The sequence below is a fragment of the Syngnathus acus genome, chromosome 16 (genome assembly GCF_901709675.1).
Source record: "Syngnathus acus chromosome 16, fSynAcu1.2, whole genome shotgun sequence".
Classification (NCBI taxonomy): domain Eukaryota; kingdom Metazoa; phylum Chordata; class Actinopteri; order Syngnathiformes; family Syngnathidae; genus Syngnathus; species Syngnathus acus.
Genome location: NC_051101.1, coordinates 6,488,591 through 6,513,562, shown reverse-complemented (window position 1 = coordinate 6,513,562; position 24,972 = coordinate 6,488,591). Strand labels below are relative to the sequence as shown.

Below are 24,972 nucleotides of genomic sequence, written 5' to 3'. Positions count from 1 at the left end.
TTTCCCATCCATCTTCCACCCCTCCTTCCCTTGTACCACAACCTCCACACCACATTACCATTACAATCTCTCACTTCATCGTCCAGATCGCTGTCATCCTCCATTTTGCACTACTTTTTCCACCTTCAGTCTTCTTTTGTCACCATGCATCCACTCTCGCCTTTTCCTAAATAGGAATCATAATCTCAACCCTGTGGCTTGAACTCCTTTACCACAATGTGGCTGCCTAATAGGACTTGGCTTTAGGTGCAGTGCTGGAAGCCAACTTCTACGAGTTCCATCATAGAGCAGAACAGCGTGAGCAAGAAAGAACCCAGAAGGGAGTGAATGAGCTACATAGTGAAGATGTATTTTGTAAATTGACTTTAAATATAGGGTTTGGGTGAAAACTGTACGGGATAAAACATATTCGTGAGTCACACCACAAGTCAACTTTATCACCAGCAACCTATCTGATTTATTATTACAGAGATAAATAAGCACAGAAAATATGCATCATGTGTAATTGAATCCAAGTATCCCAACCAAAGAAGCTTATCTGCTGTCAAGACACCAACACAAAAACAGAGTAAAGTATGTAAACCCACAGAAATGTATAAATAATGTAGGTAATAAATGTTATCTTCATGTAATTGTAAAAGTGCAACAAAACAGTTTGGAAATAGTCTCAATCTAAAAAAAAAAGAAAGACAGAAAAAAAATCCTCCTTTTCAGTTCAGCAAACATTAGTCGTATAAATCACTCTCTTGAGGTCATGCCACAGCATCTGAATCGGGATGAGGCCAGGACTCTGAAACACTCCAGAAAAATGTACTTTTTCTGTTGAAGCCATTCAGTTTTTGCATTGCTTCAGCCCTTTGGGTCGTTGTCCCCATGTATCATCCTTCAGTTTCCATTAGCAGACATAAGGTCTTAAGTCAAACTTGAAAATTCATTTTTCCTGTCACCAGCAATGGGTCCAGTCCCTGAGGTAGCAAAGCAATAACAAACACTGATGCCCCTTCCATCGTACTTAAGTTGGAATGAGTTTTGATGGTGATGTGTTGCGAGTTATTTTTATTTATTTTTTTTGCCACACATAGCATTGTGTGGTCTTTCCAAACAACATTTGTCCACACAATTGTTTGCCATATGCTATGGAACATCCAACAGATTGTTCCAATTCCAACAATTCCCAAAGGATCCACACTTTTCTTTTCCTTGCAACTGTATTTCACTGTCAGGAAATAAGGAGGATCTCCACTGATTTTACACTACAAGTCTAAAACTGCTTTCCGATACAGAAAAGAAGTCACAAATGCTCTTATACAACAAAGATATATTTTGAGTCCATTGGATTTCCCCATCACTTTTACAACAGTTGTAATTCAAAGAGTTGTACTTGGAAGACATTTGATTGCCAGGTTGTATAAAGTGGCACAAAATTGGCTGAGTGTGTTTCAGTGAAGACTGATTGTACTCCAAAATGGACGGGGTGTTACTGGTCCACATTTGGAAACAAATAAAATAAATAAAACACCCTAAATACAGTATGTTTTACAAATTGAAAATATGGCCACACATGTTTATTGTCATGGTCTTTTTCTTCAAGAGTGAAAAATTTCCGTAGTAATCTCAGAGTAACACAGAGACACAACGTGTTGACCTGATTTTTGGATCTTTGAAGGCCCGGGCTATTAACACAACTGTGTTCTTGTTCAATCATATTGTTGGCACAACAGTCGCTTTGAAGCAGGCAGCATCGTGAAAAAGCCTGACATGCTTAGGGGGGCAACCTCAGCAGCACGCTAACTGTTGTTTTCTCTGCTCTAAAAAGGCGGCACATGGGTAATTACCGCAAGTGACGACAATGATAACAGATGTGTTTTTCTTACTTCATAAATTATTCTTGGAGAAAACACTCGTGAACTGCGCCGTGAATGTGCCGACATATGAGGACACACTTACCTTGACTCACCCACAATGGACCTATTAATGTCAAAGGTGATTTTTTTTTTTTCTCCAAAGGCTTAAGACCAGTAGACTTAAAAGAGAGTGTGAGGCTGCTGGTGTTGTTTTACAGCTCTCTGACATCAGGCTGCTCCCAGGCTGCGTCCATGTCGACTCATGAGACCGGACGGACTAAGGCAAGGCCTCTAAAATCTCTAGAACAAATGTTATCCATATTCTGATGTCTTTTTTTTTTTCTTGACTCCTCAAATACTTCTTTCATATCATCCCTCTGAAGTCATATCCTCTCTTTATGTATTTATCACCATATATTATGTTACAATGCAAAGTCTGTGTACAGCATAATGTTCCTCAAGTGGCGAGTTAAAGAGGGCCCAACCTTAAAAAGGGCACAACCTCCAAACTACAGGGCCATGACCCAACCATCAGAATTTTAGACAGGCAAAAAAAGACATGCCCGCCTCCCGCCCCCATCAAGTAGAGGGTGGGAGTAAAGCCAGCTAATCGCCCCCTCAGAATTGGTTCATTATTGGACATGAGGCAGTGCTGGAACTATGTGTCCAGCTTCTCCAACTGAAAATAAATAAATATAGCCCAGCTCACGTCAGCCAGATGACTTCTGACAGGTTTAGTTAATTTCGAAGCCAAGTAGCAAAACAAAACATTACGCAAGCGTGCAGGGCCTATGCTGCCTTTAATTGCTTTTCCGATGAGCTCATAACTTGAAGGTGTCCTGGAGTGAGCCATGCCGTTCGACAGGTGTTCTACTGGTTTGGGAGTCGCTGTGAGTGTCGGTAACTATAAATGTATGTGTGTGTGTTTATGTGCATGTATGCTCGTGACAGACCAGGAGCTGCTGGCACTGTGCAAAAATGACTCAGCTGTGTGTGGGTGGGTGGGTGGTTGGTTGTAAGGAACAGTATGTTCAAATTTCAAATAAAAATATGTACATGCATCTTTGTCAAGCTATGGGAGTGTTTCTATTTTCATTGACTAACAGAGCCAAAAAAGTGAGCGAAATACTGCCTATGTAAACTAACTCTTCCTCAAAATCATTGTTTGCTGTTTCCACGTGGGGCTGCAACCTGAGGGCAATGCTGCCGAAGGAGCCACACAGGCTGGTTGACTGGAAACAGACACCTGGCAAACAAAAAGGCCAAACAGTGGTTTTATGTGTGTGCGCGTAGTTGGGGCAATGATTAATGATTAATGATAATTAGAGAGAGGTACTGGATATGTGCTTCAGCCAGAGACAGTGTCAACGTGGGAAAAAAAATACAAAATTGATGACATAAAGGAGAGACATACATTGCGATAGTGAAAAAGACACAAAGGCTAAGATAGTGAAAATAAACAGATGGACTATCTAAAACTGAGAATATTGGAAAGTAAATGGGCCTGTATCTGTATGATTTATGGCATTAGTACTATAATCAGTACATCCTATGTCATGTAAATTGAACTGGGTACATTACATACAGCTAGACGAGATAATGCAGTAGTACAGTTTAATGCATTATCTCTGCATGAGCATGTGTATGACTGTGCGTGTGAACAACTTTTTCGAGTGGCTCTCATCAAGCCACTCTTATCAGCGAAATAAGGAATCACAGATGGAAAAACTATCAACTAGAAAATCCCAAAAAGTATGTGCTGGCCTAAGTAGCAAATATTTTCAAAATGTGAGATTAAGCAATGCAATATGATTACCTTAAGAACACTAAAAGGAAATCAACAACAACAAAACAAAAAATATCTAAAAAGAGTATGCATACATACAAAACAGTTAAGTATTTTTCCATAAACTCTAAAATTATTTAAAAGGTAATCTCATGCAATACTATATAAGATGCATGTGGGGAAAATTCTTTTTACATGAACTGTGGACTAGCAGTGAGGCAGGACAGCAGCTTGGCCGATGTTGATAAGAAGCTACACAGTTATAACATATCCCCTTTTATCGCCAACTCCTAGACTTCATAAATTAACAATGACTCTGAAAAATAGCCAAACAGAATGCAGCTCCTTCCTGTGCCCCGAATGAAACATGCTGCAAGGATTTGGATTTACCCAACTGTTATCTCCTCCTGTATCCTTAAGGCACTTTTTCCTCACCATGACCCAAAAAATAATAGTTTTGTCTTTCTCATTTCATGTCATTCTAATGTAAAATTAAAGTCATGACCTGGCTCTTGTCAGCAAGATAGCTAGCCTTCTTAATGAGAGACAAAACAGACAAGGGCCTGATTGCATTAATGTATCATTACTATATCCATCATGGATATAGAGTGCACTGTGTGAACTAAAAATGAGCTCCAGGGTAACATAAGGCAAACGGAGGAGAGACTTCTGAGCTTATTAAAATAAACAGACTTCTGCTTCTGCTGCTGAATTCCGACAGATAGACAGAATTTTGCATAGTTACCTTGAAAAGTCCTTATCGCAGCTATCCTTCAGCCGGCTCATGGGCTTTTACTACAGTTCAAGCTCAGTACTTTCAGTTTATCATGAAGGGTGAGGGGGTAGTTTAACTCTAATGTCTGTCATTAACTGGGCCTCCTTCTGTGTATTTTATAATGACCTAAATTTTTGAACATAGCTATGTTCATACACATTGAAGAGTTCAACATTTATCTTGATGCAAAACTTACAAACTCTATAAAATATTGGCAGACTACCACAATGTATTTGACTGCACATTCCTCAATGCATGCGGTACATATAGAAAAACCATAAGCAAAATCAGGTTCCAATAATAAATGCCATTTTCCATTAATTTGACTAACTGATTAATTAACTGTTTTTCTAACAGATACCACAACAGGCCACAAGTACAACTTCTCACAATGAAATCACACAGGAATGTCAAGATTGTCATGTATGATTGTGTCGACAGTGCATCAAAACGAAAGTCGTTTCTGTCAGTTTTAACTTTGATGAGTGTTCTGCTCGAAGAAAATCTGAGACAGCAATTTATGACTGGGTCCCCCCTAAAGGATACAATATAGCCAGTTACGCAAGAATTTGGAAAGAGTAATAGCACTAACCAATAAAATGTGAATGTATTAAGTTGAAACATGCTATATTTTATTGTGACAATATTTTAAAAAAATGATGGCACTTTCACTGTCTCTGCTTAGGGATGGCGCACACACAAGTGCAATGACTGAAGTGCACACAAGTGGAATGATCTGCCACTAATGCAAAAATGAACCCAAAAAACTGACTCAAGTGATCAACGTTAGCCTTATATTGTGGCAACGTTAGCCGAGCCTATACACTCAATGAGAAAAAACAAGACCCAAACATTCAATCTTCAACCATGACCTCACATAAATCGGGGTGTGATATCAGAAAACATAATATTAGGCTTACAATGAGGCCCTGACTGCACACACTAATTCAAGCTTGTTTTGGGATAAGAGCAAGAGCATGATAAGCAAATAAAAACCTCCCCAAGCTTCAGCCAGTCTGAGGCCTGTGTTAAGAGTACTATGTGTTTCCAACGTAAAGCAAAATCACTACCTTATACAACCCATATTAAGACATGCTGGCTTGGCACATTTGAGTTGTTTTGTACAGGGGCTGACTGGGGGGGGCTTTATAGGAGAGCGAGAGCACATGCAAGCTGCAAGTCAGTGATCCGGGTTGGATATTTTATTATTATTAGAAGCTTCATGATCATGGTGGCAGGACTCTTAATTATGAGACAGAGGTTAGAAGAAGGTAATAGTGTCGGCAACCCGTCCTTTCATCTCCCGAGCTTGTATATGCTGTGAGCAGAAGAGAGTGGTGCTTGAACTGCCGGTGTTTACTGCCTGTTTATCTAAGTGGGCATGTGAGGCCTGGAGGGCCAAAGCAGGTCAAACCACACACGGCGAGAGGAGTCCAGGACCCCCGAAGGACTACTCAAAGTGATGAAGTTTTACAACTACTGCTTGGTCTATGACTACTGCTGCCGATGCGCGCGCGCACACACACATGCACCAGCGCGCACAAACACACACACACATCCTTGACTCGGTGTTGTGAGTTTATTACTACTGTGTTGAGAGTAGATGGCCCTGGGGTGGGAAGATGAGATGAAGAACCACAAAACAGAGAAATAATACCAGCTTGAACAGTGTTGGGCTCTACATACGGCAAACATGGATTTTAGAATATTGTTTAATCTTTGTTTTTATCAGAAGTACAATAAAAAAATTTAATAAAAAAAATATTGAATTTATTAGTGAAATAATTATGATGAACAACAATCAAAAAGCAGCACATGAGTTTTATAGGTAAAAATCTCATTACATGTTCATACATTATTACTTTTGTCATATTAAAGTCATTTTTGTGGCCACTAGGTTTTTATTTACAGAAGAGTACCAAAACTTTTGTCCACATGTGTATGTGCTTTCATTGGCCAGTGAAGAAAGCCTTGCAAACAACTAAATGATATAAAAGCATACCAAGAAAGCCAAACTGAATTTTCTCTCCTAGCAGGCCGTCATACCACTACCACCTGTGCTAACTTGGTGTTGCTATTAAAACTCTGCACAGAGGACCACTTTGTTTAGACCAAGAGAGAGCGTAGGACAGCCACTGGCAACCAGCAAATTGAAAGCTAAGCAATTGAGTTTGTTTTCTCGTAGAGGAGGGTTTGAGTGGGGGGAGTCGAGGGGAGAAACAGCTAAATAAAATAAACCTTTAATTTGACTGAAATTGCCGGCAACAGGGGCTGCTGTAAAAGACTGTGAAGTGTGATTTCTTGTGGTTTGGGTTAATCCTGATTGAGGAGCCCCTGAGCTGAGATGTCAGCAATACGAGACTAAAACAAAAATAATTACAATCCGGGTTAATGAAGACAACCGCCCGAGGCATGGGGACTAGTGAGGAAAGGGAGGAAAGAGTGGTTGAGTGAGAAAGAGAGAGAGAGCGCGAGAGGGAGAAAAAAGTGAATAAGAGTGCTGTAAAATAGGAAAAGTTAAGGCATTGAAGCAGTAAAGAGCAAAGTCCATCCGTCATGGCCTGAGAATAACAACATCTCACAATGTATGGATGGTATTACAAACAAGGGCGATTGAGCTTGTATCTTTTTATTTCTCCTCACGTGTAATCATTTGTTTGGCATAAGGTTGAAACATGAAGTGGCAACATTCCTCCCATTAAACAACTTGCTGTGGAGTAAAGTGTACACAATCTCTCTGCAACTAGCTTTCATGTTTGCTGTTATGGCTGCACATGTTATCTTGGTTGTGTAGGGAGCTGCCCATCACAAGGGTGATAACAGGCACCTGGACCTTTAATTGCTATACTGAGGTCATGCGTAGCGGTGAGGTATTTATTCGATAAAAAAAAAAAACTCAATCGGTCCCAAATGAGTCTAAATGTGTCACTATTATTAATCATGGAATTACATAAATAAGTAAACAAAGGGTTATGTTCAAATTTGTGGCACAGGTGGTTGTCATTTGTCTTACTGGTAGCCAAACGTCAGAAAGGTGGGTCAACTAAGCCAAGTTGGACAAATATGGAAGGAGAGATGGTGGAAAGAAACTGAAATCACAAAGCCAAATGGGAAAGTTAGAGGAGCAGGAAAGTTGAAACCATTGAGACCTAGCTTCAATGTTGTGTTTTTCTTTCTATATTTTAGCCAGTACTAACTCTGACCAACAGTGTAAGGTCAACACAGAAGGCACACAGCTCAAGAAAACAAATGGCAAGAAGACCAGTCGGAACAGCTTCAGTTCAGCTCAGGTCTATTTATTTATTTCTTAAGGTTGAGTTTATATCACTTGCATCCTGGGACCTCCATAATCCCCATTATTGCATGTGTCCGTTTTAAACATAAAATAGATGTCTCATTATTATTATTCAAGTCAGTCTGAAAATCCAATTTGGTCGGTGTGCATAGCATAAAAGAATGCTCAGTACATCTCACCCTCTGTGCTTTTGACCAAGTGAACAGCTGCTGTAGGGGATGAGTCCAAGCAGAGAGCCTCAAAGAAACAAAAACAACCCACATCAAAAGAGTTCCATTGGAGGAACATGACGATCAACCTTCTTTCTCTACATATCCTCCCTCTGCCCAGGCATCACTCACTCCAAAGGGAGGGGAAACAATGATAAGCTAAATATGAGCTGACCACAAACTAATATCATCTATTCCTTTAGTACTTTTTGTTTCTGTGGACAAAATTGTTGGCGAAAGAAAAAAAAGTGTTTACAATAGTAAAAAAATGAAATTACAGTTACCAAATGAAAATCAAATGTTTAATAGGATTTCCTTTTACATGGTGCCCTTAAAAGACAAGATCCTAAAAAAAAATATCCATCAATTTCATGCAGTTTTAAAGAAATAATATATTGGGATAGACATCCTGATTATGATCTAAAATTGCCTTTGTCGGAATTTTAATATTTGTCTATATCACACATCTCTAATCTGAGTACAAAAGAAGTATGCAAGTAACGGATCTGGCCACTGCTAGAATTTTCCCCTGGTGCTGAAATTTTCCCACTGCTGAAGTTGAAAAGTTACTCAGTGTTGAAATTCTCACTTCAACTTACTGGTTTAATAGGATCTTGGAGGCCACTTTTGGGAATAGAGATCCTTAGTTGGGTGTAGCCACTCATCTCAAACAGCTCCAGAGAAGCTAAGTAATAAGGACCAGACAACAGGAGAGAATGAACTGATCCCCGATTTCAAGCCCGGGGGATGATCAACATGGGTCCATGGTGCATTACCTAACTTTGAAGGATTGTGTTCAGCTCATGTTTTGGTTGCAGTGAGGTCAGGCCCCAGAAAATGTTGGATAAAGCAGGAGATAGTGTTGCAAAATAGCGAGCTTTACTGCAGCAAAATATCCAAGTCATGGAATTGACCCACATGATGTCGCACACAGGTCAGTCTTTTGTGCTCATGACAAGAAGAACGAGGAATGCAGTAAAACATAGATCTTAACTGTGCATTTTACAATGCTGATCTAAAACTCAGACAACGTATAGATCACAGTGGATTTATTACTTCATAATGTTTTTTAATGTTCCATACCACCTTGTATGACCAGTCATTAGTTTCTGTCCTCCTCCCTGCAGGGCAGGATCATAGTTCATTTTAATGTCCTTTTTCGTTATCTCATTTTATATTCAAGTCTCAAACATGCTTTCATCTCAAGAAGAAGCATTTGACGGTCACCACAGCTACTTTACCCATTAAAAGCAAAAACAATACAAATAGCAGATGGACATACATGTGAAGTCACTGCTGTGGATGCGGGGATTGACGTCAGGCAGACCCATAAACCTAGTTCAGGTGCAGGATTATTTTTCTTGGACCCATCCGATAAGTCATGAAAAAAGAATGTCACCGACAGACTCGCGGCTAAACAATAAATCCTTTCTCACACTTTGAAAAGGTTAAGTGGAGCTGCTGTCCAAAGAAACCTCGGCATGTTTGCAGGACATCTAGTCTCACAGTGAATGCTGATGCAATGATCCATGAGACATAATATACAGTGCATGACTGCTAACAGGGAATCTAAATGTTGGCTATACGGTAGTTAAAAACTTCTACTTTATTTGAAATCATTATCAATCATACAGAGTGATCTTTTGCTGTTCAGAACAAACAAAAAAATACCTATCATTATGTTAGGTTTTCAATTTTACTATAGTAATTTGAATCGGCCAGGGGAAATCCAATTATCACTCTGCTGTATATTTCTGTTCTAAACCGCGGAGAGGCAAACCACAACCATGCATGCATACAGGCAGACTTGTCAGAGTGACGAAGAACAGTGAACTTGGGGGAGTTCAAGCGGCATACTAAAGGTACCATGACAGTCGTCAAGGCGCTGACCAGTATCTATCCAACAATGCATACTTTAGCAGGAAAAAACAACTGATCGTTCGACTGTGATCAGACATGGGATTTATTTTTTACTGAAAGATGACCAGCTGCAAAATTAGAATGAAGACCAAAATAAGCGGGTGAAATTTCAGATAAAAAAAAAAAAAAAACACTGGTTTGCATCTCACTGGAGTGGCCAGCAGCGTATTTCAGTATTTCATCTGCTTGACATGATGCCAAATTGACCCAAGAGTTGATAGGAGAATGACGATTGTGACATCAATGAAGACATTGGGTTTCACGGCTAACTGAGACGCAGCCACTGTCACTCATTCATAGAAGTGTAAAGAATATTTCATGTTTTACTGATTTAAAACATTGAACGAATTTGATGCAAATGTTTAATTTGATCACAAAAAAAGGTGAAAAACATTGTTTTTAATTTTCCTATTTTAATGGAACTTTACATTTACTTAAAACTGATGCTGTCCTAGCTTTGACCTTTCTGCTTTGCTGTCATCCCAGCCCACCATAAAGTTTAAGGAGTGCGGACAAAGTCTGTGACGCTTCTGGCTCCCCCGTCTCTGACCCGCCTCATATGCTTTACTAAGGCTGATTACATCTTTTTCTGTCAACCACTGAGGAGGACCCAGAGAGAGATTACCTCCTTGGAGTAGTGTACCTCAGAAATATCTGCTGAGTATAAGCAATAGCTTATAGAGGTGTGACAAATTCAAAAGCACAGTTTAAAGGGACAGAGTTAAAATTTGACTTTCAATCAAAACCAAGTTGACATTGCGGCACACGACACTGTTGGCCGATGACATTTTAACCACGAAAAGTACCGGCTCCTAACTATTACTCGATGCTAGGTTCTTCCACATTTAATCAAAGAGATTATTTTTAAGTCAAACGGAGTCCCAGTAAAATCACTTTCTCCTTTTTATTGTGGTGTGCCTTTTGCCTCTTGGGGCACGTAAAGGCCAGACATATTGATATGCTGTAGTGGAATCCCACCTTCTCTCTTGGCTAATCAGTACGGCAGTATATTTACTGTAAAGAATACACTCAATGAAAATAAAATCTGAGGACATAGTCAGATAAAATCAAGTGAGGACCACATCTCATTACAATGGTAAACGATAAATATTCATTTATGAATGAGTAACACAAGTGAGACAAGGTTTACAATACAGAAGAAGATGAATCTTTATGAGAAATAGCATCTAATTAAGATTCAGGGTAAAGGGAGATTGCTCACATTTATTCCATAAATTTAGGGACAACACCCAACCTTAATCGTGTTCAATCTAATATTTATAGGTAGTACAGGAGGGGCACATCTAAATCAAGTCACAACACGTATGTGTTGGAAAACAATTGCAAAGTAATCTTGTGAAACTTCTTCGAAAATGCAGGCCTCCGTTAAGGTCAGTGTTCATGACTCAACAATGACAAAGAGACTGGGCAAAAACAACAACTGCGACATGACGACATGAAAACCACTGTTGATTAAAAATAAAGACAGAGGAGAGACTTACTGTTGGGTTTTGAAAAAAAAAAGACTCATTGCTGGTTATAGAAAACTTGATGTCATAGAATTTTGAGTTCAGTTGTTGATGCTAAGAATGGCCCAACGATATGTTTGACTTTTTTCCACACAGGGCCAAGTAGCTTTGAAAAATTAAACTTAGCACTCGATTTTATGTTTGCTTGGGTTATCTTTTCCTGATATGAATATTAGTTTGAGGATTTTAAACAAACTTTTGAAAAAGTAAGAATTTGCAAAGTGTGCAAATACTTTTTCCATCACTGTACTTTAGAATTGTTGCCGCTTTGTCAAATCAGATCAACACCTCTTCCCACCATCACTCCACGTTGTTGATAGAAATAATAATTTGCACCACAATAAATGGGTAAAAATCCACTGCAACAGTAATGTCAAGTTGTCAGCTTCACTGTCAATGTTTAGCTCTCTCTCCGCCTCTGCCGTTCCTTCCCTCGTCGGAACACAACAGAAATACGGACACACATGTGCCCCCATCACCAACACCACACTGGAGGTTTATTTGAATAGAAAATGACCCCGCTTGTGTTTAACATATCTTCAATACTGTCATCACCAAATATTTATTTGGAGAGGAGAAGACCTCTGAATGGCCACATTCCTTTTGCCTCACAACATTTACAAAACTTTCTTCACAAACACACACACACACATACACACACACAGCCAAGACTAGATATGTTTACAAAAATATTTCACACAACCACTTTGGAGATTCATATAGAATCCTGGCTGAACTCATCATATTTTGAAAAGTGACTTGCTCAGGTATTTTAGGGGGGGGATGTCAGACCCTCTTTTTAGTCTTTTGATCTTGCGAAATTATGCAATCTAGGTCATAAATTCCTATTGAGGTGAGACATATAAATTGTTTAAAAAAGTACATTTCCTCAACAAATGGAAAAAGATCATCAGTACCATCAAATAAATGTTTCACATCACAAACTGTCAACATTCAAACGATAGCTAGAGTTACGATGAGTTAACCAGCAAAGAGACAATGGACCAGGCATATCCCAAAATACAACACTTGACAACATTGTCATTGTACCATGGGTGGTGGTTTGTCACCAGGTTATAGGTGGAGGGTTTCCCATTAGATGTATCAAACCACAAGGGGGCAGTGATGTAACAAAGTCATAGCAGAGGTCAAAAAGGACTCTTGTCACAGACATGGGTCAGGGAGAAAGGGAAAGGAAATGTGACAAAGGCAAAATTATATAGATCTATATGTATTGACACTTCCTAAAAACACACATACACACAAATACACATGCGTGTGTGTGCACGGACAAAAGGCCAGTTTGGGGGTCAAAGAGCTGACAATGACAAAGTAGAATAAATATAAAAAGTTAAATGTAGATGTGGATCATGTTAGCAAGGGTATTTGCAAGGGTTATTTGAATTTCAACTGCATTTTTTAGACACAAAAACAGAGAATCATCCTCTCATTCTTGATCCTTGGTAAGAGTTGCTTCAATATGTGGATCACGTAGTATGTCTTTAAGTTGTACAATTTATACAATGTATAATTTTGGGGTACAGCCATTAATACTTCCTTATAAAAAAACAAACTATACTTTAAGATTTTCAAATTGAAAAACTTGTATAGCAAAAAGAAATAAAGGCCAGGCGTTAACCAGTGGGTGTCGGACCACCGTCTCCAGCACCCTGCTGATGTGTGCTGTTCTTTCCCTCCCTTGTCACTAGTGACCCCATGTTAACTCCCCGATAGCAGTAACAACACTCGAAATGTTCCGCTGCAACTCTTGATTGTCTGCCTGCAACCTACTGTGTGAGCAACCAGCTGAGAGGATCTGTTGGAAGTCATGAGCTCATCAGTGAAGTTTGACAAGAATTTGGATTACAAAATATTTTAGCAAACAAGAGCAGAACATAGCCATACTTAAAAATGTAAAAGAAACATTGTACAGAACATCCAATTTTACAATGTCATTAACATGTCATTTGCAGATTATTCCCCCTTGTCTCTTTGACAGGCAGGGCCTTAACTCCCAAGTGCTGTGGCCTGTCGAGTTTCCCTGTGGCATAGAGGAAGCCCCCGTGAAGCTTTGTGATAGCAGAGAAGGACTGGTGCTTGATAAGCAAGGTGTGAACAGCAGTGTAAACTTGTCACTGCAGGGGGCTACCTTGACAGATCAGAGGTTAAAGGGTTATGGCGCTAACAGCGTGTCACAAGGTAGCGCTACTTATCATCACAACTTTAATTTATGGGGCGTTATGGCTCACGTTGGACAGAATTTGAGTTGCTTTCACCTTCACTTGAGATGACATTATTTCATTTATGACAATGGCAAGAACTAATGCTGCACTAAAGCTTCTTTCACACCTGGAGTTCGCTTACTTGGCCCAAAATCAGTTGGTGGGTATCAACATCTTTGACCCCACTGGCATTGGTTTGTCAAATCAAAATACAAATGTGAATAATGTTGCTTTTTTGCTTAATGGTGACAAGAATGCAAACAACAATGTTCATTGTAAAGTACTAGCAACTGCTTTGTGAATGGATCAGCAAAAATAAATACTAAATGGACAAACTGTGATGTTACTTTAGTAACACTGGTCAAAAAAAAATTCTAAATATTTTAATTGGAGATGCAAGATGGGTTTTATACCAGATGATTTTTATTTTACACCAATTGAGAATTTGCCCTTGTTTTATTATCTAGCCATTAAAAAATATGTAATATAGATATATATTTGGTCATATGAATTAATAGTTAGGTTGGTTTTTTTTTCCCTGAAACGACAGCTGAAAATTGCAACAAATGGTGAAATCCACAGTTAAAAAGATCTAAAAAAAAACAGAAGTGCTAGAAAAATTGCAACACATGATGAATTCCATATTCCGCAAAGTCTTACAGGAAGAAGTTGAAAAGATCTAAAAATAAAAAAATAAAAGAAAAAAAAATGGAAGTGCTAGAAAAATAAAGATGTTTTTATTTTATTTTTTTTAAAATCAGCATTCAAATTTAGGGGCACATAAAGCTACTACCTCTGATCAAAATTTAGTGTTGACAAGACAAATTATTCAGATACAATACATCAGAAAATAGCCATGTTCCTTTTTTTTTTTTTTTTACGACTTGGCCACATTATACTTATTCTTACGGGTGAAAGGAAGACCCGGTGCTAACTGTAACCATGCTAAACCCAACATGTATCCAATAAATTGACGGTTTACTCGGTTTACATGGCACACACTTATGCATCTAGTATCATTTTCAAGCATGGTTGGAGCAAATCAATCACAACCTGCTTCATCTTGGCTTTCACATCACATGGAACTAGCGCTTGAAGATTGTCTCTTACAAGTAGTCTCGGGTTAGTTCATTTAATCCGAACCAGTTTGTTTGCTGTGTGTAGGATAGGTGTGAATCCTACTGAACCGTGGTACACAAACTATTCATTCAATTAACACTAACTGAAGGGTGTTAGTGTGAATGCACCATAAGTTCTACAGTCATAAATCTGCCATGTGACTAGGTGATTTAGGTCCCTGGGCTGAGCCCCCCCATCTGCTTCATATCACACTGCTGAATACTCCCTCCACTCCACCAGCCCACCTTCCGTCTTTCTACATATTATAGAAAAGCACGACAGTGTGACCTTTGACACCTTAATCAGAGGCATTAAAGGACCTCTAAAATGAATTTGGCGGACTGGGTAGATTGGAATGACAGGGCGACTGACTGACTAGCCCAGAGACTAAGACGGATCCAGAAGCAGCGATGCTGAAATGCTTTTGCCAACACATCGAAGGTGGCAGAGGTGGTGGGAGAGTGTTGGCCATCATCGGGCTTACAGATTAGCCAAGTTTATTAGTTCACTTTTGAGGCCTTCCACCCTCTCAGGATTGTCACACATCTCTTTACCGCTTAGCCATCTAGAACCTGTCTCAGAGAGGCTAGGTGTCTGTCTGTCAGAGGCAGTTGGAGGTTAAAGGTTGAGAGTGATTCCATGAGCCGGTAAAATTGGACAACTTCACAAGAGCCACCAAGCTCAACAGTAAGGAGACAATTGACAATAGGGACGCTTTAACCAGAAAGCAAGAACAAATAAATTCGGTATGCACACCCAAACGCCTTTGTGCAAATGATTATATTCCACATTTTTTTAATACAAGACAAAAGTCTTCTCATTAAGAATTTCAGTGATTTACAATTAGCAGGAAGGTGACGGTATGGGGAAAATATGTAAAGTGCAGCAAGAGGACAGCGATGTAGTCACAAAACATGGCACATTAATCAGATAGAAAATGAAAATGAGATCAACGCAAGGATAAAGAACAGAAAGGCTATAACTTACTAAGCAACTTGTCCTCAAGGAAGGGTTCAACTACCGCCCATGTATTTTTGCTTGAAAAATAAATTCAAATTGCATGGTTTGGTACAACAAGCCTTTCATTCAACAATCATGCTAGTATCAGAACTAGGGATGGTCAATAGCAATTTTTGTCAGAACGATACCAGATATTGAGTAGTAACCGGTCCTTAAAATTGCTTAAAATTAATGGCGGTTTTGTAATTTTATTTCTAATTTCTTGTTCCTGATCGTAAAACGGCGGCTGTTACTGGTATCGGTGAACAACACGAGTCCCGATATCATGAAGTAATACCTGGCATCGATCTTCACCCATCCCTAACCTGTACCTGACATAATCCGCCCTATAATTTGAAAAAGTAACAAGCAAACTGGGACGTGGCGTACACTAAAGGCATGGCCGGTCTTTGAGGAAATACCCTAAGCATTACGTTACAAACATTGGTAAAAACGAGATTACTAAACCACTTTGCACAAATGCTTACAGATCCTATCTGTCTGTATAAGGCTTACAGAATATGAGGGGAATCAACTCCCCCAGTTTTAAAGAAACAGAGCCCTAATGGTGCTGTCAGACATCGAGCTGATAGGTCTCTGAGGTCCAAGGCCCCAGATCACAGTCTACACCTTAACTGTGGAGCTCACTCACACAGAAGCAAGGACATAGCCTCTAGGCCTGGTGTTAAACCTCCCAGTCCAGACAATTTGTGCAGTCTGGAAGCTGATTAAGCTGATACACACTGTGGGCACAGAGGCATATTAGCCACAGCTTTCAAAACATTGGATAATATTTCATGGTCAAAAATGTTTTCCTTATTAATTTCTTTAATGAGCATGTGGTCAGGTCAATTCGTGTAATTCATCAAGCGTGCGATTATACACAGATATTAATGGCAAAAAGAATGTTACACATTTATAACTTTCTCACCCTAATCTGAAGTTATATGATTTGTCATTATTCCTCTGGATATGAAATTAAAAAACTTCAAACATAACTATGACCCTTTGATAGAAATTTAGAGATGTAGTTACAGTACCCCAACTAAACTTGTCACAGTGTGAGTCAGGAAGAAAAAAAGAAATAGAGGGGTGATGAGAAACAGAGGCACAGGACACATAAATGAGGAGTGTTCCGAGTCAGAGAATGACAACTGGTCATAAAAGTTTAGCAAAGCTGAAGATGACCAGTCAAAAGATTTTGTCTGGCCTTCACAAACACTGAGGCTTAGGTTTCCAGAGGTGGTCGAAGGGCCAAGGGAGCGAGATGCACTCCTCACCTGAATGATCATAACTCTTGCTGGACTAGAACCTATTCCACTCAAGTTTACGTTGTCAGGAGATCTCATTCACATTCCAAAACTGGTCTCATTGACAGCTGGCATTAACATTCCTGCCTAACATGGCAGAGGAGTGAATGAAGGTTAAGTGGGATGAGGGAGTGGAGGGTATAAGCCTTTTTACATCCAAACACATTAACTTGGCTATCTTACTTTGAGTCTGCATGCAACCCTTTCTATTTCCATGCCCATTTCGAAAGGATGGGGGCCACAAAAGCCTACCAAAAGAGGAGTCACATCAGCTGCTGTTGAACAACAGGTATCGACATTAACACAGAATGAATGGAAAGATTTAACTTGGGAAGACGTGCACCTCCTCCTCCTTATCGTGGCGAAGGCATCCTAAACACTTTTTATTGTTAGATCCAGTCAATATAAATTTCAGTCAAGCCATCAATAAAGGACATTGTGACCGAATGCACGTGTGAGTATATGTAAACTACATTTGTTACATCCCTGCCCTTATCACCCAAGTCAAGCTAATTCATAATCCATTCTTTAAAACATGACAAATTTGTCATCCCTCGCCACTCTACTGCTGCTTAATGTGAAACTGTAAACACCCACAAACTGAAATCTGTTGAAACGGCTACTGCTGAGGTTCAGGCCAGCGATTTGGGCAACAGTGTAGCCTGCGAAAGTGTGGGTAAGGGGAAAAAAAATGAGCTTGATTTTGGAATTAGTGTGGGAGGAACAGGCTAGGAGACACTAGGAATGGATGGAACATGGGAGGAGGCAGGTTACAACAGTTGAGCTGTGAAGAAGCTAATGGGTTCCCATCCCATTCCCTTTCCCACGGCAGCAGTATGTTTTCTGATGGCCAGTGGAGCGGTCAAGCCCATATTGGTGAAGCTGCTGGCACAGAACTCCAGTCGACATGCTTCAGTAGCACTTTGTAGGTGCCTGAACTCTGGTTGGTCTGTATGAACTGCTGTATGAATGCGTATGAATCAGTAACCAAATTCAAATATCAGGATGTGGGAGGGGATCTCACTTCAAGATGGGACACTACAAAACTGGGAGACGATAAATGGAAAACTATTCAGTCGTTGTCAGCAGTTACGTGACACACAGGGCCCACGTCAAAAATTAAGCTATGATATTGAACAAAGGCTTATTTCACAAGCTAACAAAAGACAGCCTGCTGCTTTTACGTTTGTTAAGTTCAGCAGAATTTAGCATTCATCACTCATGTTGACAATGGACAGGTGTGGCTTTTCTTCAGATCTCACCAGTTAATATTTACGTACATTAGAGTAATGGGAAATAGTTGAATGCCATACAGATGCACGGACGGAATTAAACTGAATCCAAGGAAAAACAATGTTTTAAGCTTGCTATAGTCAGTCTAGATATTATCCCCTCTAATGTGTGAAAATAAAACCCCAAGACCATGATCAGGCGATCTGGGAAAGCCAATTGTTTTGACTGCGTTGTGTGATGTTTGATCTGACTGTGTGGAATGTGGTGACCTTTGATCTGGTGACAACATTCAATTAGATAAGGTTAACTAAATTGACCTCCCCCACCTCTGCCACTCAGCTAAGAGCTGGATAAAGTGTAAACGGCTTGTTTGGTACAGAGTGAACCAGAGATTACCGCTGTGCAAATTTAGAAAATCAAGATTAATCACTCATTCTGTAGATTCTAAATTGTCAATAAAATAAATGCAAAAATTAAAAAGTAAATGAATGTTTGTTTGTTTGCCTGATTTTAAATTTAATCTTACATTTTAGTTTCAGATTAAAAATTCAAAAAGTAAAACCATGACACAGGACTGAATTTGATTTTAATATTTAATTACCAGTAGTTGCATTTACGTAAACCGTTTTTTTTTTTAGGAGCAGTGGTAAAGATATGTTATCTTGTGAACTCAATTTACTCACACCTCAAACTATGAAAGAAGCATGGGATGCTGGGAAGTTGCTGTGATGTTCCCTTCCACCATCTATCATATCAGAAGCACACTTGTCCTAGTTCGAAAAAAATCTCACTTTGGTTTACTTTCAACAACTTTAGAACGAAACGCAAAGAACTGTGGGTGGATGGTTGTGGGCAAATATTTGGTTAAGATTATAAACAACCATGGACGGGTTTCAATGCCAACTGTTTGGCCAGCATATGTGAAAGGCTTGATGACGAAAATCAAACAAAATGGTAAACGTTCAAAACAATGCAAATGCAAAAGAAAAATTCATACGTGTTTTTATACCAAGTCTAATCTTCATCAATTTGCTTTTAAATATACAATTATATCAGATGTTTGCGTTTCAAGAATCTTAGAGTTAAATTGCTTTCTTGTACGCATACCTTCGATTAACCCGTTCAAGTGTAAATGTCCACATTGTATGCAAGTGAAATTGTGGTAGTTGGTGGTATAGTAGTAGGGAAGAAAACATCTGGACCTTGCTTCATTACGTTGCATCTGGGGTTCAAGTACAGCTGTCCGAGATCACACTTTGCTCAAGTGTCCACTTGAATCTCTTATCTTTCACTTCTCATTCAAAAGAAAAGAATTAGCTGCAGTCAGAACCAATGTGTCAATGTTATTGTTCTGCCATGTTGACTAATATGGGCCATTACCCCCGCTCGATAAAATGTCACATATTTGCTTGTGTGACATTGTACAAAGGTTGAAATAAAATGAATGAAAACAATGGTGTCATGATTGTGAAAATGATGCTGTTCCGTTTGGACAAGAATGAGATGAAGACAATGTGATCATATAGAAAAATAGCGGCGAAAGCATATTTTCTGTGGCAGAAAGAAAGAATGGAGCTGAGTACAATATGGCTTGCAACACAATATGGTTGATGGATGATTTGACGGACTGGTGGTCATGGTCACGACTGACTGTTATAGCTAACAAGCCAGTACTTAGTTCCAAACTCCCAGGTCACAAACACAATCAATTAAATGCAATCCATATATCAATTTAGGATTTTTGATCTGAGCCTGAAATTAAGTAGGAAAAGAAAAATCTGGCATTCCGTTCCAACTAACCATTATTTTAATAATCGATTAATCTGTCATTTATTTTGCAAATTCATTGATGAATCTGATGTTTTCAGTTCTCAATTTCCATCCTATAAATCAAAATAAGCACATCATTTAACGAGAACAGGGAATTTTAATAATTTTAATACTAATTTTAATAATTAGATATAATTTAATTTTACTAATAACATTGATTAATTTGATAATCTATGAGTTATTGATTAATCATTTGAGCTCTAATCATTTCACTAAGGGAAATAGTCTTGAATTTTCTCATCAATTTACTAAATGTAAGTGCAACTTCGAAATTGCAAAGTATCAGACAGCTAGGTAATCTAGAGTTAAAAACTACACATTAAAGATGATTATAATAACAATATAGTGAATGCATGATTTGAAGTCTTTTTAGTGGTTTCTCTCCCACACGCACACAACTGCACACACGTGCACACGATATACAAGCCATTTAGTACTTTTAATGCATTTAGACATTTACAAAATTGATGGGTTAACTTTCACACGGTGAATAAGGATCATTACTGCTCTCTTTCTCTCTGACCTTGCCCTTCTTAGAAGACAACTTGAGAACCCCTTGACCCACAGTGACCTCTCTTTACTCTTCAAGGCCAAATCTTTATGTTTGGCCCACTTACTACACTATGTTGCCGACAATTATGGGTCTATTCACACAAAACTGAAAACCTAGGTGAAATAAGAATGACTTGAAAAAAAACTCAAAACTAATCTGTTCAGACAGCCACCAAAGCAAGTGGGAATAAAATGAATGGTGGCTCGGTATTTGGGTGTTTGTCCTCTAAGAAACTGTGTCTTTGGAACACCTTGATTTTGACTTGACTAAGGTTAAGGTAAGAAATGTGTGCTATTATGTCAATAACATCCTTTTTCATGGACTAGCAGTATCTCCTTCCAAATTCAAAGCATCACCATCCGAGTACCTTTTTGTTTATTCATAATTAACTTCTCCCATCAGTTGACCATGTTGTGTATTATATATAATTGCAATATGTTTATACTTTTTCTTGCTTCTATGAGACTATAGAAAAGTGTCAGTTACTTCTTATGTCATTTTGACAACAAACTTATGTCATTTTGATCTTAACTAACTCCTAGTCAAACTAATTGTGACTTGGTTAGTGTCAAGTAAACACATGGAGGCAGTGATATCATGAGAGAGGGAAAAAGTAGACTGAGCCACAGGCGCAGCCCCAGCCACACGCCAAACTAACCTCAGCACTCTTATCACTACCAACTCTTATTCTTTCGGACATTGTTTCAAATCTCTGCCCACTGCGTCTCAGCCAAGCGCCAGTCAAACGTTAAGCACTGTGAGACTGGCCTAAGTATACTTCACAGATGAGCAGCTCTGGTAATGGGCTGTGATTGACCTCAATAGCCAGCTTGGAGTGAGTTCCCTCAAGTCTAATCTCCCTATTACCAGTTCTGTTTCCCACATATGTACTGAAGAATATGACGAGGCAAACAGTCAGAAAGATTAAAAAGATATCTGAGGTATACAGTGCTTCAACGTTTTCTACATTACAAAAAGGAATAAACTCATTCTCAAGGATTATTAATGTACCAATAGTCTACCGACGACACACTAGAATGGCAATTTGACGTGGAGGAAATGAATGAAAAAAAAAGAAAAGAAACTGCAGGTACAAAAGTATTTCCAACTTCAGATAAAGACATTGTTGATGCACCTTTTGCAAAAATTACATCCTCTACTTTTTAAATTAGCTCACAGATACCTTTAAGCTGTTTCAACCATTATTCAAGCACTATCTGGTTTAGCCTTTTTTAGATCTCTGTGTCTCGTTTAAGATCTGGCTGTGTGTTTAGGATCATTGTCCAGTGTGATCTTAAGTGAGCTCTGGACCAGTTTCTCATCCAGGATATCTCGGCACATTACAACAATCTTGTTTTCCTCATTCCTGACTTGTATCCCATTTCCTGTCCAAGGCTCAAAATAAACAAACTGACATCATAAGGTTCAAGTTTTTGTGTTTCAATAAGACACGCTAAAAAGCAAAACTGTGAACGAACATTTTTTTGGCACGATGCAGAGTTGCCAAATGTTACAGAAATCACAGACTCAAACTGTGACTCATCACATCTGTGACGCCAATTGCTCTGAATATTTAAAAAGAAAAAAAATCATCAGAGGGGTCACTGCAACTGAGGGCTTTATATACTGATGCATATTCATCGGCATACGTATGAAGTGTCGATGGTCAATGTGTCGTGCAAATCACAATAGTTCTTACAGCTACTATCTGCCTTCTTCATCAATGCTGGAGCCGCAAGTTATCCCATTGGGTATGTCAACCGGTGCGCGACGTCACTAGTTTAGCCCATGGCCGTAGCTAGTTTTTTGGGGCTCAAGGCAAAGAGAGCCAAGGCAAACAAAACCCTTGCTTTAGGTCAGTCAGTTTACATGTGTGGCCAAAATTTCTAAATTTTTGGGTGTTCTTACAAAGTTTATAAATTCAATCAATCAGGACAAACTAAAACAAACTGGTAAGAAAATCATCATCAATCTTCATGGCACCAGTGGTGCTTGTGACTTGCACTTTTGGGAATTTTTGCTAAATACCATAAATGACTGGTCTAACTTTCACAGAGCAACACAAAATTTGTCTTATATTGAGGCATGAAATTTAGTTTTAGTCTAAGTTTGTCTACTGTGGATTTATCAGCCAGCCAAAGTTCAAGCCAGCAGCTTAAAGCCATCATGCTGCTGCCTGAAACAAAGCCAGCCTGTTGATTTACCACTCGACGGAGTGCATGAACACATGCACAGGAGTGAAAGGGAGTATGATAGATGGACATATGAAAGTACAGCAGGTCTTTGAAATATTGTAATGGAGGAGACTACCAAGGGATATCCTAAACTTCACACCTCATCTACGGTGCAACCCATTCAAAGGCTCCAGTTTCCGAAAACGAGAGCATGTGTGGTTCAATACATGCAGGCGCTACACTTGCTGGAGTGTGTCTTTGGGTGAAGTATTCAGATCAAAGGCAGGTGGCGCTTCTTTTCCATCTGCTCACATTAGTCTTTGGTCTACAGCACAGGTGTCAAACTTAAGGCCCGGGGCCCAGATACGGCCCGCCACATCATTCTATGTGGCCCACGAAGACAAATTGTGCATCAAATTCGTGTGTCCTTACTAGAATTGCAAATTGTCTTCACTTTTAATAATATCTTTTTTTTAAATAGTTGACCAGTTTTTACTCGTCTGATTTGAAAACCAGTTATTTGTCAGTTTGTTTTGTAGCTTTTACTGTATATAATATGAGGTGCTCATACATTTATTTGGGTTGACAATCATAATGACCCTCCGAAAGAAGCTATGACTACAATGCGGCCCACGAGAAAAATGAGTTTGACACTCCTGGTCTACAAGCTTACGTAGTTCACGATGCCACCTGTGCTACTCCTGTGGACAGGTCACTCAGTCATGATAAACAATTAAAGCACAAAGTTTTGAATTTTAAAAGGTAGACACCATTACACCAAAATGGGACATTGAAGAATGAACTCCTTTTGTACTTCCATCTTTCGAATGCAGGACTGATTGAAGAGAAAACAGCTCCAATAACTATCGGAAAACTACACACAAATGTTCTTATTAAAAGAGCCAGTTCACTTCCCGCGGATACATTTTATGGAAGTTTCAATATATTTAAATGAAGATGAAAGATCGCATCGCTTTGTACTCTTATTTCCACAGCATCCATGGTTTGGGAAAGAGATCAAAACTAGGGGGCTTTTATAGGGAACATCTTTAACATTTGCTCTACTCTCAGTATGCTTGATTAAATGTAACATTTTCAGAGCGCTAAGAGTTCTAAGAAAAGCATAAATCACTGTCTTGCAGCTGCTGGCGTGCTTAGGGAGAACACATGCTATCCCTCACTCACTCTCTCGTTTTGTCTTTGCTATGATCATAAAGCACACCCGACCCAACAGTCCCTCCTCCTCTGTTGCAAGTCACTGTGGTGGAGGGTGGCGGGAAACACCTGCAGGCCGCTGCTCGCCCTGAAGTTGAGCATAAAGCCAAGCTCCTCACACGCCCTCTGGCCCTCTGCTCCCTCTGGTCCCTAACATTAGGCTTGTCCAAGGCCCCCAAAGTTTTTCTCATCAATCAGCTGTGACAGGCCGAGATCAAGCCAAAGAGGACTGCAAATGTCCTTGGACCAAAACAACAAGTCACTTGAGCATTACTGGAGATTGTGAAAGATGTGGCCAAAGAGTTCTTATCAGTAGGCTCAACAATCTAAATGTAAATGATTAAATATAGACTGGCTGACCTACACTGATGTCAATATTTTTAACCATCCTGGACTGTAACACACTTTCCCAGACTTCTCTCCTGGAAAGAATCTTCCAGGGTTCCACTCAACCTTGTTATCACAGCCATGTTCAAGAAAAATTCGCCCCAGATAATGTTCTTCTCTTTCAGAAACTGTGAGATGCTTAGGACAACTTGTCATAGTAAGTCAGCCACAAGTTGTTCTGCCTAAACAGTTGCCTCTACTCATGGACTGAACGAAGCAAACGTCGCAGGAGCTCTTTGTGGACAAGACTGGTTGATTGTCTGGCCCACATTAAAAAATAAACCTTGTAGTTTGGGGTTGAAATATGTCTTTTGTGACACTAGACCTGAACCCCTTATACCTTTAGTGACTTTAAACATGGAGTTCATTTTTTTACAGCCATAGTGTTTGCTCCACTTCAGCAGTCCTGCACTTTTCATACAGTGATCACACATGGATTGGATTCCATAGAACCACATGGGACAAATCAATTGTGGTCGATAACAAGGCCAAATGAGCAGAAATTCAGTAATGTCATGATAACAAAATGTTGGCCCATGATTCCGTCCTATGGGAGCAAAGGGTGAAGCTCA

At 39.3% G+C, this 24,972-nt stretch overlaps 1 protein-coding gene across 5 annotated transcripts in view; it reads right to left on the bottom strand.

The window, feature by feature from the left end:
- Positions 1 to 24,972, bottom strand: part of LOC119136390 (vacuolar protein sorting-associated protein 13B-like) — a 211,690-nt gene that overhangs the window by 133,581 nt on the left and 53,137 nt on the right. The gene's annotated exons all lie outside the window — the stretch shown is intronic.